Below are 19,435 nucleotides of genomic sequence, written 5' to 3'. Positions count from 1 at the left end.
TCCCACTCCTGTCCTTACTTTTTTTTTTTATTCTTGTCTATAAGCTACTTTATATTTTGCATATTTTTATAAATTGGCTTTTTTATTATAATTCTTTCTTTTCTGAAACATTATAGGATATAAATAAACAGGGAGTCTAGGTAAAAGTGGAAACATTGCAAAGAGGTGGAAAAGAGCATTAAGTCTGCAGTCAGAGTTCAATCCCTGACTCTTTCTCTCACTGGTGGGAACTGAAAGAGGACATTACTTCACCCTGTGAGTGTTGGCTTCTTCATTTGTTAAATAAAGGAAATAGGCGTTTCTTCATCAGAAGTTATTTTAAGAATTATCAGATAATTCATGAGAAGTATTATAGTTAGTCACATGCAGTAGGTGCTCAATTAGCTACTGTCAAAAAAAGATATTTGAGCTTGTATGTGTTTTTGTATACACACATATTCCAGTGGTATGTAGGCATGCAGCTTGAAGAAATAGTAAAGCTCTTAAAGCTTGTGGAATGTGTAAAGTAATGGTGTTTAATGACATCTTAGTGCCTTGGGAACCTTCATGCAAAATTTTTACTAAGTGCATAGTTGTATTAGTTTGCTTGGGCTGCCATAACAAAATGCCAGGGACTGAATGGTTTAAACCACAGAATTTTATATTTCAGAGTTCTGGAAGCTGAAAGTCCAAGATCAAGGTGCCAGCAGGGTTGGTGACTAGTATAGCCTCTCTTCCTGGCCTACAAGTGGCTGCCTTCTAACTACACCTCACTTGACCTCTTTTCTGTGTGTGAACAAGAGGGAGATATTTGGTGTCTTTTCTTCTTGTTATAAGGATACTAGGCCTATTGGATGGGGACCCCACACTCATTTCATTTTCTTCTTAGGGACCCATCTCCAAATCAGTCACATGGGGATGAGAGCTTCAACATATGAATGGGGGAGGGGTATTCTTCAGTCCCTAATTGTGGTCATTGGTAAAAAGGAATACAGGAAAAGACAAGGAGAGAGAAAAGAGCAACAACTAGAGAATGAGATTTTCCAGATCAGAAGAGGGAAGAAAAAGGAGAGGAAGTGGTCACCTAGAGGAGGCCATCATCTCCTAAAACCTCAGTTCAAAGGAAGGTAGGGCTGTTTATTCAGAAACCATGCTAAAAACACCCTGGCCCTCCCAGATTTGGGAATCACAGCCTCTGATAATGTGAACTCAGCCAGGACATTGCATGAGAAGAGGCATTTTCCCATGACTTATATAACTGTTTCTGTTCAGGCCAGAAATGCCATGGGAACTATTTCTTAATGGTTCTACTTGGCTTAGGCCCAGTAAAGTGTTTAGTATTGCTTTCAACAGCTCTACCTTGTCATTTTCTCTTGATCACTCATCATTAGCAAGGTCATTGTCTTTTCAGATTACATTTGTTCAAATCTCTAAGTAACACCCTTTATATGAAATCATATTAGAGACTGTGAGCTGTCAATCTCCCCAAGTGTTACAAAACTAGGGAAGTAGGTGTGTGTGTGTGTGTGTGTGTGTGTGTGTGTGTGTGTGTGTACATGTGTGCATGCATGTGAAAATGTGTTGAAAGTCAATCAAGTTTAAATTTTTTTATTTGTTGATAAACCTTTATTTTATTCATCTATTTATATATGGTGATGAGAATTGAACTCAGTGCCTCACACACATGAGGCAAATGCTCTACCACTGAGCCACAACCCCAGCCCAGTCATTCAAGTTTTATTATAAGAAAATCTTCTTACCTAAAGTGAGTCAATGAAAAAGCAATATGAGAGTCTGAATTCAAAATATCCTTATATTCAACCCTCCGTTGAAATCAAGATGAACTGGCACAAATGGCCAAATCTTTGTTTACCAAAATATCACACAATTTACTAATTGTTTCTGCTTTTATTAATAATTAAAAAGAGAAAATAAATAGAAAATGAAGAAGTAGAAGGCAGAAGAAATAATGAGAGAGAGAGAGAGAAGGAAGAAACAGAACTGGAAGATAAGGAGAATATGGCTAAGGATGGAGAGGTCTCCAAAAAGAAGTAAGAGGAGAAGGGTGACAGGGATTGGGTCAAGGAGCTGGAGGAAGGGTTTGGAGGGAGAGAATACAGAGGGGGGAAAGGAGAGAGGGAGCAGGGTGGGGTGAGGGTGGCAGAAAGAGCTGTGGGTAACAGTCAGGTGTGGTCTGAATTCTAGTTCCAATTATGGTTCTCAAACTTACGGTTTTTGAACTTGTTTGGTTTTTTCTAATACTTGGGCCTCAGTTTCTTCCTCTGTATACTTATCTGCTATTTCATATTGGTGGTTTTAAATGCTTTGTTGTAGATGGTGTTAATTTTTTTTCCAATGACTTTATTTATTTACTTATTTTGGAATCAAACAAAATGTTATAGATACCCAATAAGGAAGTCAGTTGAAAGCAGAAAGTTTCCCTGACTGAGGAAGGTGTTTGCTCCAAAGGACCCCAGAAAGTACAGGCAGAAATCTGAAAGCTAATGCCTAAGCACTCCCTGAATTGCTCCTTCCTCGGTTATTTTCTCTAAGCAATTCTATACCATGTTGTTGCACTCTGCGGCCTAATGCCAGAGTCTTTTCAATAATTCTGCTTTTCTGGTGACTGTGCTGCCTACATCAAGTTGTTCCACTGAAATCCCTTCAACTGTTATCAGCCCACTCTGCTGAATTTTACTCTCTAAGAAACAGCAAGATTACAATGCAATTTTAAATGTTTCCCAAAATGTTAACAAGTTAATATCTTCATCTTAAATTTGAAATGTCCTCAGCATGGCAGATCCTCTGTGTCATCAGACAAGGTGGCAAAACTCCAGTTCAGACTGCTCAACAGTGACTCTACCACAGCAGAGTCTGACTCACTACCATATAGAAGACCCATACTGAAATATCTGGCTTGAAATTTATTGCTGGCACAGAACTGGGAACCATTCCACCGGCAGCATCATGCATATGTACAGCCTCTATGATGCACAATCTGAATTCAAAATGTTGCAAGGAGGAGCCAGCCTTAAAATTTTGTAACCCAAACCTCCTTCCAGGAGCCAAACCATTTCACCTACTGGCAGCAAACTGTTCAGAAGATGAACTAAATTTAGAACATCCAAGTAAGCACTGAAGTTCTTTCCTTGGTGTTTGATTCCAAAGAGCTATTCTGGACACGATACCATTAAACAAAGCATTGTAACTGATAAGCAGCAATGACCAAAGTGAATTCAGTTTTGGAAATGAGCAAGGCTCTCAGCTTCTCCACAGATCAGCCTGCAGCTGCCACTCATTGGCAAGCGACAGAGCAGGTTGTATCCACCAACACACATTTTTGGATGACTTCAGACCTCCCCATGTTTGGCTACTCTTGCTCAGAGACTATTGGAAATGATACTTTGGCTACTTTTTTTTTTTAACAAAAGAGATTAAAAACTCGTTCTCCATCAATTTATTCCTAGCACAAGGTGTTTTTGAATAAAAAGCAATTATGTGAAATATACCATCAGGACACACACAAAAAAAACAGAGTAAATATTTGATATATTAAAACATCATTTCTCTTTTGAAGCAGAAAGCTACTCACTGGCTTCAAGTATCTTTTCCCTGGAGCCCTAACATGAAGCAATTGCAAAAGTGGTAAAACAGCATCTGTAAGCAGATTCCAGTGTTTCAGAAGATCTCACAGAAAGAATGTGGCTCCCTGAGATAAAGCTGAAGAGGCTATTTTACATAAAGGGTCTCTTTGCTTTAGGCTAGAATTATATCATCTTGATGTAGTAAACATTCTGTTTTATATCTCTTGCTGATCCAAAGTTTTGATTAGCAATTACCTAAGTTTTCAATATAAAAATGCTAAAATAAAAATTTTCTCCATCCAAAATGTGGTTTGGCAGAGGGTATTGTTCAAAACAGGAGACCCTAGAGGGAACAATAGTCAAAGGAATCCTTGAGGGTGAAAGTGTTGGAAACTGCTGAGAAATTATTCTAAGGAAGTAATTAAGGAAAATGTAGAAAAACTATACCAGCCCTTCTTCATATAAAGAAAAATTTAAAACAACATGAAAGGCCGGTAACAGGAGAATTATTAATAAATATTGGTACACCTATGTGTCACAAATATTAAGCAAAATCACTAAAAGATGCTGCAGATATGAATTTATTGAGATGGAAAAGAATGTTCATAATGAAAAATAACAGGTCACAAACAGTTTATTCCTAAAGAGAGTTTGTCTTTAAGTGGGAGGATTGTGCAAAACTTATGATTGTCATTTGAGTACCTATGATTTCTAACTTTTTGATATTCCTTTTGTAATGCAGAAAAAAATAAGAGAAGTGAAAAATGTTTTAAACATCAAGGTCAGTAGAGGAAGGAAAATCATGATGCTGAACAGTAGATTAAGAGTCAGGAAAAATGCAGTAAAATAAAGTGTTGTAGAAATATATAGTAAATTTAAGAAAATTCTAAATATTTAATCTGAGTACCCCCAAGTCTTTGCTCCTATGATCTAGACTTTCTCCCCCAACAGCCTGCTTCTATTTCCTTATGCCTGAATCTTTCTTCTTATGTAGCCCTGCTTTTGAAAATTCCTTTTGCCCTAATTTCCAGAATTACATTTCATCATACCTTATCAAAGCAACCACATTCCTTTTTTTTCAGTCTTTCTTTTTTTAGTTCTTTCCTCCCATCCCCGTTTACCCCCCAACCAGCTGGAAAATCCCTTATGCATAGGAAATATCTTTATAGGTTTGTGCCTTATCCCCCTTGGTTCTCACCAAAGTGTGGAGCATAACTAGCCCAGTTATACAGGAGGAATTCAGTCAACATCTGCATGAGTATCCATATGGCCTCTTTTTTTTTTCCCCTCTCTATAAATTCTTCCAAGATGTGTCATGTCCTGCTTATCTTAATACATCCTTTAGTACCTTATGATATCTTATGCATGCAATAAGAGCTAAATAATTTTTACTGAACAAAATGAGTGACCAAATTATGAGGCTTCACTCTGGCTGTTTCTGTGTGTACTGGATAATTCTAATCCATTTCTGTTCCCTTTCACTTGGTGATTCTTGATGGGGGAAGGGCAGTTTGCTCCTAAGGGCACAAGTAGCAATGTCTGGAGAATGTTTTGAATGCTGTGACAGAGGGGACGGGAGAGTGCTACTGGTGTCTAGTGGATAGAGACTGGTAATGACACCAGCCATGTTACAATGCAGAGTGCAGGCTCTCACAACAGCTGCATAGCCCTCATTGTCACTAGCGCCCAGCTGGGAAGCCCTGCTTTCATTGGAGGTGACCTCTCAAAGCCATCAGCACACCACATTCACTTTTCCCGGCACTTTCACTGCTCGGACACACAGATACATAACTCCTGGCCAAAGAAGCTCCAAGATTAAGATGATAAGCCTACAAGCTCATCTTGGCCTAGTTTTTTGTTAACTGTTTACTGATAGATAAAGACCTGCCCTACCTGACTTTTAGGGTTATTGTGAGGGTAAAATAAAAGAATAAATCTTCAACTGCTTTTAGAAACAGATGGAATCGATTACTGAACTCTGCCAAGAAATACGCAGAGGGGGAAATGAGATATTTAGTAGAACATGAATCTCACTCACTCCCCAATGAACGCATTTATTTTCTACACCAAGTCATCCAATCAGCATTTATTATGCACCATCCATTGAGAGTAAAAAACGCTACTGGGTTTTTGACAGAAAGAAATCATACAGCTTTACAACACGAGGGCAAAAATGAAATAATTTGTGAGCTCTACGAAACTAGAAATATTTTTATCAAGCTGAAAATGCTTTCATTATTTCTCTATACAGGGTTGAACCAGAGTTGCTAATGTGTGGCTAAGTTCAACCTGGACATCTTTACCCATGCTCACTTTAATCAGACAGTGATCATTTTTGTGCTGAAGTCTCATTTATATGACCTCTGCTTTCTGTGGTTCGTCTGCCAATATCTAAGGCTCTTGAATTCCTAACCCACACATCACATATGTTGAGAGCTCAAATCCAAGGAACTGCCCAAAGAAAACATGAGTCTTCTGATACAAGGGCTTCTCAAACTTTAAAATTTAGATCATAAGGAAGTTAAAAGTATAAGCAATGATTTTAAAACAAATCAGGTACATTTATTCTTTGGTCAGGCTCCAAAGTGTTGACTTGCTCTGTCAGGATGGTCTAAAATAGGCACGATTGTGTCACAAGACCCAAAACCCCAGTGATCCTATAACTATAGCACCAGGAATTTTATGTACATGCTTAAGAGATTTCACATTGTATTTTCCTGTTTTTTCCTTCAATTTATGGAAAATTTTATTTTTGCAAATTGGGTCACTGTGAGAATGGGAGCCCTTTAAAAGCTCTGGATGAAAAATACCTGTTTTTAAATGTCTTCGAGGATATAAAATACCAAACACACTTATGAAAATTTCAAGTCAAAAGGGTGGCTGTGTGAATTGGTAGCTGAATCAGGCTGCCTTTCAGACAGGACAAGGGCAAATTGTCATCTGCAGAAGAGTAATGTCTCATTTAAAACCTACACAGAAATTTTAGCTAAAGAACTAGTCGATAAAAAGGTCAAGATAATCTGTTTTTTATAAGTTTTCTGATTCTAAACCAGATATAAATATCTTATTTTTATAATAAGTGAAACATTAGTAGTTCATCCCCTTCTAAAGCTTAAATATACAAACTGTAATTTTTTTCTATGCAAGAAAGAAAATTCCCATTAAGTAATCACATGAGAGGCTGGCATGGTGGCCCACATTGTAATCCCTACTCAGGAGGCTTATGACAATTTTGAAGTCAGCAGTGGCAACTTGGTGAGACCCTCATTCAGGATAAAGTTTAAAAAGGGCTGGGAGTGTAGCTCAGTGGTAGAGTAACCCTGCGTTCAATTCCCAGTACTACAAAGAAAGGGGTAGGGAGAGAGAGAAAGAGAAGAAACCATATGAGGCTGAAATATTTTAGCTGGTTTCTTTCAAATTAGCCACACTCTGAACAGAAGACACTACCAAGGCTAAATCATCCCTGCAGTTTACCAAATCCCCTTCTGCTTTCCAGAGAAAAGACTACAGACACATTAATGTGCAATCCTTACACACAGTTTAGCTATTCTCCAGTGGAATGTCAAGCCCCTCCCTTTCTCTGGCATTTCTTTAATATGTCTGTCATTAAAAATCATTTCACAAAATACTACACCCAAGCCCAGAGGAAACACTGCTAAACTCCTTAATTTTGTTACCATGGGATATGAAGTGAAGTGCTAGAAATGAACCCCAGAGACAAAAGCAGCACCTATAGTTGGAGATGCCATTGTACAACATGTGCACAGTTACAGTAATTATGTTGCATTAATATACTGTTGGCTGTTGGGACAAAGAAAAAAAATCAGTGTCACTTGTAGCTTCTGACTTGCATGGTTGCAACATATTAAATGAATGCTATTCAGTGTATGGTTATTTTAATTACAACCAGAAACTACAAGCTTTATAACCACAGCTAGAATATAGACTATCACTAGGAAGACTGTCTTGCTACTCTACAAGCAACTTCTATGGAGTGCTAAAAAAAATTTCCTCTTCGGAGAATTTTAGGATACTAATTAGCAGTGGCCTCAGTAAAATGTCAATAAAAAGAGAGAAAACTGGGGCTGGGGATGTGGCTCAAGCGGTAGCACGCTTGCCTGGTATGCGTGCGGCCCGGGTTCGATCCTCAGCACCACATACAAAGATGTTGTGTACGCCGAGAACTAAAAAATAAATGTTAATAAATTCTCTCTCTCTCTCTCTCCCTCTCTCTCTCTCTCTCTCTCTTAAAAAAAAAAAGAGAGAAAACTCCAAAATTATTCTGCAATGAATCCTTGAATTTTCATGGCCTTCTGTGAAAATAAATTGTTTTTCTAAGATCAAAGAAATGACAATGAATTCTTAGTCAGCATCATAACAGGTAAAACTTCCGTTGAGAAATCCTAGAAGTCTGTTGGGATTCTTTATCACATCACCCTATGAAAAGCCCTTTTGCACAATAGAGGTTCCATAAGAATAAAAGTGGACCCAATGGATGGATTCCATTTCTCATTGTCCTGCTGGAGTGCTAACAAGACTACATCGGGAAAAGTAGAAGACAGCATATGCTAAAGTTCAGAGTTGGATTAGAGATGCATTCAAATTGGTTGTGTAAAATGGGACTATACAATTAGGAAAAAATTGCAGATTAGACATGCTATTTAATCCAAATTAAACAAAGTGAACCATAATTTTTCAGGCTGAGCTAATTGGCATTCTCTAGACAGAAAAGCTATGCACTTAATTTTTAAAAAATTTTAAAAATACATAAATCTCTAAATACATTTACTGTATTGTCCCTAGTGATATGATTTGGAAAGAGTCATTTATGCCTTTTCTCAATTCAAATATTATACTTGCTTCATTTATCTCCTGTCTAAAATCCTGTGAAAGCCCTTTCCTAAGTGATAGCACAGGGATCTATCACTGTGTCTCTGCAACAGCTGGATCATCCTAATAATCTACAAGAGACTCAAAAGTTAAATTTAATCAAATGCATCCTCATCTGGAAAAGTTTTGAGTTCTGCATTAGAGCATACCATAAATAATATTCTGTCATTCTCCCAAATAAGACTTGTATACTGTAATTTCCTTTTTTTTTATAGCCTCAAAGTAGTTTTCCAAACAGTGGGGTGACAATTTAGGTTTATGGCTGAAACTATCTAAGCTAATTATACAATTATTAGAGAAGTGTCATAATTTATCTTTATCAGAAAGAATAGATAGATGGATTGATGGGTAGGAGTAGAGGTAAATGAGAAATCCTATATGAAACAAGATGGTTGTGTGCTTATCAGCAAGTGAACACTCATAAACTTTTATTGTGCACTAATGAATACTTTGATGGATAATAATGTTTATTTAACAGCCTTCACTTTCTCTTAAGATGAAACTTAATCTCCACTTTAAACAAAAATTTTCTGAAACATACAATGGTTTAAATTTTCCAAAAATAATATACCCACAAGTCACATTAGATAATTATGTAGATGTATATATATAATCAAATGTAATATATATATATATATATATAATGTAATTTAATGTCCTTTCAGCAATGAAATAAAAACATTCCAATGCAGGCTATTAATAGTAAATGTGTCTCATACATGGAATCTATGAGCTGAAAATACTTTCAGAATAAGCCCCACCCAAAGCAGGAATTCCCAGTAAAACATCCTGGACAGATGGTTATCCTGTCTGTCTACACTTACTAGACATCAGGAAATGTCTTAGAGGGCAACTTATTCACTCTCACAGTCTCAATTTTTGCAAAACTCTTTGTGTGTGTGAGAGAGAAAGAGAGAGAGAAGAGAGAGAGAGAGAGAGAGAGAGAGAGAGAGAGAGAGAGAGAGAGAGAGAGACGTTCACTCCTGTAACATCTTGTTTACCTGCCAGACTACCTGATCAGTGAAATCATTTTTCAGAGACCCTGGTTCATTATCTAATGACTGTCACTTTCTCTTGAGTGTTCTTTACCTATTAGATATGAGGACAATAACAAGAAGGAAAAGTAAAAGAAGATTCTGGATATGAAAATTATGGTGCAAAAACATTTAAAGACTCATAAGGCATATTGTTTCCAACTCTGTGACATTTAGTAGGGATAAATGCAACACTCTAATAAGACAACTGAATAAACTAATTGCATAAGAAGTGATAGAGGAGACAACTTGGCAGAAACATGCAAAACAACAACAACAACAACGAAACTGCCTCTCTTTCCATGCAGACTTCAAGTACTGAGGCTGAACCTAATTAAAAATAATTAACGAGAAACTACATCCAAGTCAGTAGTATGAAATGACTAATAAGTCTGAACAATCTCAATATTAATAGCAATATACTTTTCTTGAGATGTCTTGAATCTTGTGATATTGTCAGTTTTGCTTTTTTAAATCATGGTTAAAACATATTCTTGAATTCTGCCTTAGAGGTCTTCAGATAGACAAATGTGTCCAGAAATGATAGAAAAGGACCTGGAAACCATATCACATGTGAAAAAGACATCATGGCTAAAGGGGACTAAAAGACTATGTTTTGAAAGAAGAGTTGGCCCCAGAAACAGAGAATCGAGGACACAGATCAAAACCACAGGGAGTCAGATATCAGCATGTGTGTGTGTGTGTGTGTGTGTGTGTGTGTGTGCGTGTGTGTGTGTATTGATCTCAGGACCTCACACATGCTAGACAAGTGCCTACCACTGAGCTACATTCCCCACCCAGGAAAGGACTTCCTAACACAGGGTTTAGAAGCTGCTCCATCAAGCAGATGGAGCCTCTAATAGTAGAGGTGCTCAAGTACTATCAGATATCCCTATGAGTTAAGGTGGCTGAAACAAAGTAAGCATGGAAGACAGCATCAAATGTGTATCGAATGCCTTCTACTCGTCCACCACGGGCTTCCAGCAGTCACTAAACAGAACAGACACAAAAGCTGTTCTCATAGGCTTACCATCTAATTGGAAGGGGGCTCATTAGCCCTGAGATTCTATGATTCTAATAGTCTGATATGTTCTATAATATTATACAGAATGGGGGAAATGTGAAAAAAAACATTGGGGGAGGAAAGCTTTTTATAACCCTTGATTCTTGTATCAACATTGACTGTGCATATTATATTCTGAGTACTCAGGTGCTCCTCAAGGAGGACAATCTGTCATTTTAACCGTCCTTTAAAGCCCTGTACTTGGGCCATTTTATCTACAACACCAATAAATAATATGCCCATATAAGTTATCTTTCACATCAGGACATTTTTCAAAGTGAAAATGGTGCTATTAATAATTGTACCAGGGCAACAGGTGTAAAAAGGGACTATCCAGACACATAAAGACATCTGGTCATCCTGTGAATAAGTCTCCAGAGCAGAAGGGAGCCCAGGCTTGCTGAGAATGATAAATCCTTTTGGAAGTGCAGTGTGTGAACTGGGCACCAGTTGCTTTGTGGGCCCAGCTTTTTTGACTCCATTCTTACAGGAAATATTTCTTCCCACTTTCTCCATTCCAAAAGGTGATTCTCAGTCACACTTCAGCCACAGGTAGGCATCAGACTCAATCAGTTTGCCCTCATGTATTTTAATTATACCATACAAATGTTGGGTGCTATTGTACAGGGTGTAGTCTATGTGGATGGAGTGAAAACACATAGAAAAAAAAGAGGGGAGGAGAAATTTATAAAGAGGATCCTTACAGTGCTCAGCTGGGCTCCCACGTAATTTCCCTGATGCTCAACGGCATGTCATTGTTTATGTGATTCAATTGTTCAACATTTTAATTGTGTGAGACATATTCATATCTTTTCAATATTTTCCCTTTTAACTATTTTGAGTTGATGTATGATAATTTTAATCCAGATTTCTCTGTCCTCACTTGTTCAATCTTGCCATCTATTGGAGTCTTCTCAGGTGAGGTGACAGCCATCGAACTCTAGCTGCTGGATCCAGAAGAAGTGGATATTGTGATTGTTGGCTTTACACCATTAAGTTTGGGATATTTTGTTACTCAGCAGTAGATAACCGAAACTTCTATTGTACTAACATTTAGTTATCTGGAATATTAAATTTTAGGATGTTTCTGTATATCTTCCATAGCTTATTCTCCATTATTCCCATGATTCTGTAAGTGTTGTCTTTGGGGAGAATACACTTTAGTGGTTTTTGCCTAGCACACAGAAGGGTTTTCAGTAAATGTTCTTGATAGGATTCCTGAGCCTGCTCTTCTGTAACTGTTCATCACTGTGTGTTAGCCACCCAATGGGACCTTCCTCCACTTTCTTTTATGTCTGATAGTTTATTTTTTTAAACTTTAATTGCTATTTCTAATAGTTGCCTCAGAATCACGTTTGCCTCTCAAAATAAATCCTTCATCAGCCACAGCACCAGAAATTTACTACCTCCCTTCCCTACTAAGTTTCAACCTAGCTCCTTCCTACTGAGTTCTATGAAACCAGAAAAGGCTTGCCTTGCATTCTAAGAAATGTTATGGATCCACTTCTGATAGCATATGGAGGAGAGAGCTTGATCTGAATACCCACTCCATGTCAGGGGATCTTCATGTGTTGTCTATCCTATCTTCTGGGCAGACATGGTCCCTGTAGAATAGTTATTACAATCTCCATTTTATCTGAGGGTCAGTGAAGTTCAGTAATGCACATAGGTCACTTATATGGTAATTGGTAAAATTAAGGATTAACCCAATCCTGCTTGCCCCAAAGCCAATATATTTCCTCCATGCCACACTTTTTGGGAGAGTCTCCCTGTCCAGAGATGTGCTAATCCAAGAAAGGGCTGCTGAAAGAAATTTCACAATTTTTACTTTAAGGACTTTTATTGCAAAAAGAATTAATCCTCTGATAAAATGAAAAAAAAATGCCTAAGCATCACACAACAAGTATAACCAATCAATAATATAATGTGCATGTTTATTCAAGGGAGGGTCTGTCTGAGGAGGGACCAGGGAAGTGAGAGAAAGGAAGAAGAGTGGCAGAAGGCCTGCAGGAGGGGAAGAAGCTGTCTCTTGGAGGTCAGGAGGAAATGGCAGACGGGAAGGCCTGGAATCTAAAACAAAGGGCCTTTCCCTGGAGGTATGGGTGGAGTTGTGTTCTGGGAAGATCAGTGGGTCTAAGACATCCTTTTGTATAACTCAGAGAGGAAGTCTAAAGTTCTTCTTTCACCTCTAAGCAGAGATTTAAAACTTTGTTAAACCAAACCTGTGTAGGAAAAAATATCCAGAAAATGCAACTTGGTTAGTAGGATTCTATTTTTCAATTTTCATTAATGTTAATTTTTTATCATTCTTTTTAATTACATGTAAATTGATTTTTTTTTTCATGGTTGTCAAAAGACTCATACACAGTAAAGTTGAATTCAGGATCAATTTCTATTTCATTCTCATTAGATCAATATACTTTAGTGAAGGACAATTGATCCATATTGTAGGCTGGAGAAAATCGATCTATAGCTAAGCCAAAGAATTACCAAAGCCAGTCTCTGTTTTTCTTATTGAGTAAGTCCTGGATCGTAGACCAAGCTGCCACGCTGATTCCATTGGAAAATCAAGTAAGGACATTTTTGTCAATTTACAGAGTGTCTAACATTCTCTACTTGCACCTTTGTTTTTAGACAGCCTATATGCATGTACACAAGGGATTAAGAAACAAGAGCACATATTTGAAATCTGATTTCCTAAGCAAGAAGTTCAGATTGTTCAATAAAACCTGTTTATACAAAATTTGTAGATTTTCCTCTAAGTGGAAACTCACTCATCTCTATATCCCTTTGAATTGGAGTCCTTATTTATCTGGGCTGATGCCTTTGTTGAGACTTGTTCTATCATTGAATGAAGACGTGTAATCATGTTAAGAAACACACATATTCAAATTACACTTAGATGATTTCTACAGATTCCTTTAAATGCTATATAAAATATGTCAGAAAATAAAGGCGGCAGTGCTAAGCCATCCAGGTGGAGTCATACCAGCTGCCAGGACTCAACCCTACTCTTTGCTGCATTCCACAGTCAAATAGCTACATGTATCCCTTGATGACTTGGAGAATTTCATCTCATCCACTTTGTTCTGCACGATTCTCTCACTCAACAATAATATATGAAACTTATTTTATATGACAAGGACTTTACCAATCCACAGAGATGGGAAAGTTACTAAAATAATTGGGTCCCCTGCTTTTATGGAACATACCTGATAGTGAAAGGGAAACAATATCAGAAACAAGTAAATGAGGTAACAATACAGTTACAGATTGTGATCAATGCCATGAAGAACACCAGCAGAGGAATGGGATAAAAATTAGGTGGGAAAAGGCAGGTGTCTATTTTATACAATGATCAGGGAAGGCAACAATTGAACTGACCCTGACAGAGAAGAAAAAATCACATGAACAGCCAGAAGTGGAGCATTCTGGTCTGGGACTAGAAAATTCAAAGGGCCTATGGTAGAATACACCATGACATGCTTCCGAGAGACACTGTTAGTAGAAATGAGATGAAATGAAGACATCAAAAACTGCAAAATCAGGGCTGGGGTTGTGGCTCATTGGTGGAGCCTAGCATGTGTGAGGCACTGGGATCAATTCTCAGCACCACATAAAAATAGATAAATAAAATAAAGGCATTGGGTTCTTCTACAACAACAACAAAAAGGTTTTTAAAAAATGCAGAATCAAAAAGATCAATAGAACTAACAGTAGAAGTAGACGAGTCCACAATTATTGTTGGATAATAATTGTGAGAAATTACCATAAAACCTACCAACTTAAAACAGCAAGTATGTATGATATCAGTTTCTGTAAGGCAGATATTTTGAAGCAGTTGGTTGAGTGACTCTAGTTCAGGGACTATCTTAGGTTGCCTCCTGCAGTCATCTGAAGGCTCGACTGGGAAAGGAGGATCCACTTACTCTCTCATGGTCTCAGTTTCTCACTGGTCATAAGCAGGAGGTACACACATGAAACTGTCTGTAAGGTTGTTCGAGTGTCTTTTGGACATGGTGGCAGGTCCCCCAGAATGAAGGATCTAAAAGGGAGAGGAAGTCACACATTATAACTTCCGGTATTCAATTCTTTAGAAGCAAGTCACTAAGTCCAGTTCACACTTAAAGGAAAGGCAGAAAAAAATGGAAAGATCTGTGGCTATTTTTAAATCTACTACATATATATTTTAATAAATGCCTGTGAGACATCCAAGTGGCAAAACCAAAAAAGCAATAGGAAACATTCCTCTGAAATTAGTGGAAGCCCTGGGTTGGAGATTTAGATATGAAAGCTAAATGGTGTTAGATGTTCAAGGACTGGTTGAAGTCATCCAGAGAGAATGTGCATTAAAAGAAGAGGGCTGAGCACTGAGCTCTGGGACCCCCTCTGGTTTCTAGGGGTCTGATAAAGGAGGAAAAACCAGCAAAGAGAGAAGAGTCACCACTGCAGTAGGAAGAAACCACAAACACGCAATATCATTGAAGCAGAAGAACAAGTACTTTGATGATGACAACAGTAATAATAATAATAAAATAGTAAGAGTAATGATGCAAAACATTTACTGAGCACTTTCTGTTGTCCCAGGCATTATTATAAATACTCCACACATATTAACATTTTGTCCTAATAAAAGAGGGTAGACACTTTGGGGTTTCCAATCTATAGTAAGAGAAAATTAGACAAAGAGATGTTAATTTTTCTAGCATCTTACAGATAATAAATGAAGATCTGGGGAAATGAATTAGTTGCTAATTTAATCCAGATTTCTTTCTGCTCACACAATCAGCCACAGATCTTATTTATCCTATTAGCAGTATTTAGTAGGGTTCATTCACATCTATTTGGTGTCAGGCTCTGTTCTAGGCCCTGACAATATTATAGTAAATGAAATAATACAAAAATTCCTGCCCCATGGAGTTTATATTTCAGTAAGGGAGGCAAATCATAAGATAAGTAAATAAAATAAACAATGTATAAAATGGTGGCATATAAATAAAAGATAAAGCTGAGCAAGGAGAAAGGAAGTGTGTGTACAGGGAGGCAGAGCACGATTTTAGAGAGGCTGCTCAGAGAAGACCTAAACAGAAAGGTGACATTTCAGTAAAACCCTTAAGTGAGAGATGAGCCATGCAGATATCCAGGGAAAAGCTTTCCAGACAGAGAGAAAAGTAATTGAAAAAATCCCACAGCAAGAATGTGCCTGGCATGTGAAAGAACAGTCAGGATGATGTAATGGTCAGAGTGCAGGAAGTAAGAAGAGAGGACAGAGGATGGAGAGAATGGGCAGAACAGGTAGGGTCTTGCAGGGGGAGGGTGAACTTTGACTTTTATACTGAGTGAGATAGAGCAATGGGAAGTTTTTGAGCAGCAGATTTACAGGTTGTGACTTAGATTTTAAGTGGCTCACTCGGGCTGCTATGTTAACTACAGACTATAGGGAGACAAGAACAAAAGGAGAGAGACCAGTGAGGAAGTCATTACAATCATCTAGGAAATAGCTGATGATGGCTTGGCCAGGATTGTAATAGTAAGTTGGTAAAAGTGGTTGGACTCTGAAAATTGAAGGCAGAGCCAAAATGATGTGCTGATGAACTGGATGGAGGGCAGAGAAGATGACAAGAAGTCAAGAATGACTGTGAGGGTTTTGGCCTTTGGAAGCAATCAGAGCAAATCATTTGGAATTTAAAACCAAAAGACAAAAAAAAAATATGGAAAGCTCTGTGGCCACTTTTAAACCTACTCCATATATATTTCAATAGATGCCTGTGAGGCATCCAAGTGTCAAAACCAAAAAAGCAATAGGAAACATTCCTCTAAAATTAGTGGAAGGCCTGGGTTGGAGTTACAGATGTGAAATGAGCCTACCAAGACCCAAGTGTAGAAAGACTGGGGTAAGTTTCATATGCAATTCTTAGGACCTCTCCAGGATCTAAAGTTGGGGGAATAAAAAGTCAGAAAAGGAGTTTCCTCCAGAGAGGAAGGTGGAAAACTGGCAAGTGTGAGGTCTTGGTTGCCAAGTGAAGCAAGTGTTTCAGGGAAATTAAATGTTCAAGTGATGTCAAGTAAGAGCATTGTTTGGATTTAACAACTCCAAAGCCATTCAATGACTTTGTGAAGGTCATTTTTCTTGGAGTGGCTGGGGCAATGCCTGACCTGGGTGAATTCAAGAGGGAATGCAAAGAACAAAATTTGAGACATCAAATATATCCTACTTTTTCAAAGAAATTTGGTACAGAAAGGAAAAGAGAAATGAATTGGTCACCAGAGGAAAAGTAAAGTCAAAACACTGATTTCTTTTTTCATTATTGCTATGTTACTGTTATTTTTGATAGAAGTGATCTGTATTTATAGAATGCTGGGAATAATCTAATACAGGGGAAAACTTGCTGATGAGAGAGAAGAGAGAAGAATTGCTGAGACAGTGCCAATGAGTAGGCAGCAGAAGATATGATCTAGGGCACAAATAAAGAGATTGACCTTAGCCAGAACATGGACACCTGGGTTAACAGAAGATTGGACACAGATTCAGGTAAGGAAACCATTCAGATGTGTGTACCTGTAGAGTCTCTTAACATGGTTTTATTTTCTGTAAGACTGAAAAGTAAAGAAGGAAGTGAAATAATCAGCTAGAGTAATAACAGGATGATGCTGATCCAAGGACAGATGAAAAGTATAAAGCACTCGGGAGACAGGGAGGGCAGATGAACAAGGGACATGCAGTATAACTCCTGGGAATTATTTAGAACCCATTCGTAGTTACTGATCACAAATTTAAAGTCAATTAGTATGTTTGTGTGTTTTTCTTTTTAATATAGGAGCAGAATAAGTCTAAGAGAAGCTTTCTATAAAGTAATAGAGACAGATGTTAAGTTTAAATGACTTGAAAAAGAACTGGTTCCAGAAATCTTACTGTAAAACAGAGCTCCCAACTGACTCAACATTTGAAGGGAAGCATGGGATTAGAGATGTAAGCTCCTCTCTTAAAGGTGAGAAACACGGATGGAGTGATCCATAAAAAGAAGTAACTTGGTGATGCAGAAGAGAGGGTCATGGAAAGTCTTGGAGCCCTGATAAGATGACAGAACATAGAACACAGAACAAGTGCAAAAATCAGTTAGCTTACTAGAGGCACAGGTTTGAGTAGATTTGTATGGAATATCAGCAGGAATATCTGTTTTCTGCTGTGAGCTTCTATCTTCTATTTTTTTAGATTGATGAATAAAAAAATTATATGTAATTATTGTGTACAAATGTTGTTTTGAATGTGCATACAGTGTGGAATGGTTAAATCAAACTATTTAACATATTCATTGTGTCAAATATCATTTTTCTCAGATAGTACTTAAAATCCACTTTCTTAGCAATTTTTAAAAATATAATGCATTGTTATTAACCATGTTCACCCTGATGCATAATAGATCTCTTCAATTTGTCCCTCCTAGCTGATTTTCTTGGTCCTTTGGCAAACATCTCCCCAAGCCCCCAATACCTACCTTTGTAAACACTATTCTGCTCTATTTTTATGAGTTCAACTTTTTTCACTCCACTTATGAGATCATGTGACAACTCTTTTGCCTGGCTTACTTCACTTAACATAATGTCTCCAGGTTCAACCAGTTGTCACAAAGGACAGGATTTCCTTATTTTTTTTTTTATGGCTGAATAGTGCTCCATTGTGTCTACATTCCACATTTTCTTTATCCATTTATCCAGTGATAGAAACTTAGATAGACTCCATATCTTGGCTGTTGTAAATAATGCTGTAATCAACATGGGAGCTCTTTGACATACTGATTTCATTCCCTTTGGATACATACCCAGTCCTGGGATAACTGGATCCTATTTTGTTAATGATAATAAGATGAGGTCAATAGTAGAAAAGAAGAGGGGAGGTGTAGGAAACTGGAGGAGAGAGGAGACAGTATGAAATAACTCTCTTCACAGGATAGGCAGTTGTACTTAACTCTGGTAGCACAGCATGATTCCTGGCCAGCATCATTAAATGCCCATTTGAGGTTTGTTATCCAGGATGTCAAGTTAAAACCACTGTTTTAAAATTAAAATAGTCAATCTGGTTCTGTGATTTTCTTCCGCAAGTGGCTACTGAAAAGCTGAAGAGGGGGATCCTAAGGGGGACCCACAAGTCTATTGGTCTCCAATTATGAGAATACCCTATCTCTAGATCCAAGGAAGGGTAGCAGAAATTAGAACCAGAGGGTGACCTTATGTGTTATTCTGACTGCTGATCGTTTTAAATGGGTTTCTATTTTAAGAGCCTGGATGTCAATAGAGCTTAATTTAATCAGTTTCTTACGGGTTAAAAAGGAAATTGAAAATCCAAGTGAGTACTGAGACATATTTTCATCAGAAGCTCAGACTAACAGCTAAGAGTATTAAAGGCAAAGTAGGAGGATGGCTTCTCGATTTATTCCAAGACAGCTGTGACCTTGCAGATTCTTTGACTGGAATCCTATCTATCTGGATCTTATCAGGATCTGCTGGTTACTTGTTGGGGAATCTCTACTTGCCCTGACCTATCACTTCTGGGAATGGTCACAGAATCATCAATCCTGACCTTAGTACAAGGAGATTCTAGGAGCTCTAACCCAGAGCTCAGTGGTTCCCAACCCCCTTACTCTGGCTAGGAAACTTTTTATAATGTCTCTTTCGCTATTCTCCCGGGTTCTTTTCTTACTGCTCCAGTTATATTACACTACTTATAGATTCTCCCACAACTCATACTTCCAAGAAATTTCCCTCTTCCATCTATAACACCCTTCACTGTCTTGACCACCTGAGGAATTGTTATTGGACTCCAAAATATCACCTCTTCATGTTTTCTTTGATTCCCTCCTTCCTTAATTTCTCCACCAGAACTTCGT

At 37.8% G+C, this 19,435-nt stretch overlaps 1 long non-coding RNA gene across 1 annotated transcript in view; it reads right to left on the bottom strand.

Moving 5' to 3' along the window:
* The window catches only part of LOC308657529, a 49,921-nt gene that overhangs the window by 7,631 nt on the left and 22,855 nt on the right, over positions 1–19,435 (bottom strand). The window contains exon 2 of the long non-coding RNA XR_014023956.1: positions 14,480–14,595. This is a non-coding gene — a long non-coding RNA (uncharacterized lncRNA). The remainder of the gene's footprint in view (positions 1–14,479; positions 14,596–19,435) is intronic.

Source organism: Spermophilus citellus, assembly GCF_964194105.1.
Source record: "Spermophilus citellus genome assembly, chromosome: 10".
Taxonomy (NCBI): domain Eukaryota; kingdom Metazoa; phylum Chordata; class Mammalia; order Rodentia; family Sciuridae; genus Spermophilus; species Spermophilus citellus.
The sequence above is the reverse complement of the archived record's forward strand: the minus strand, read 5'-3'. Positions and strand labels throughout refer to the sequence as shown.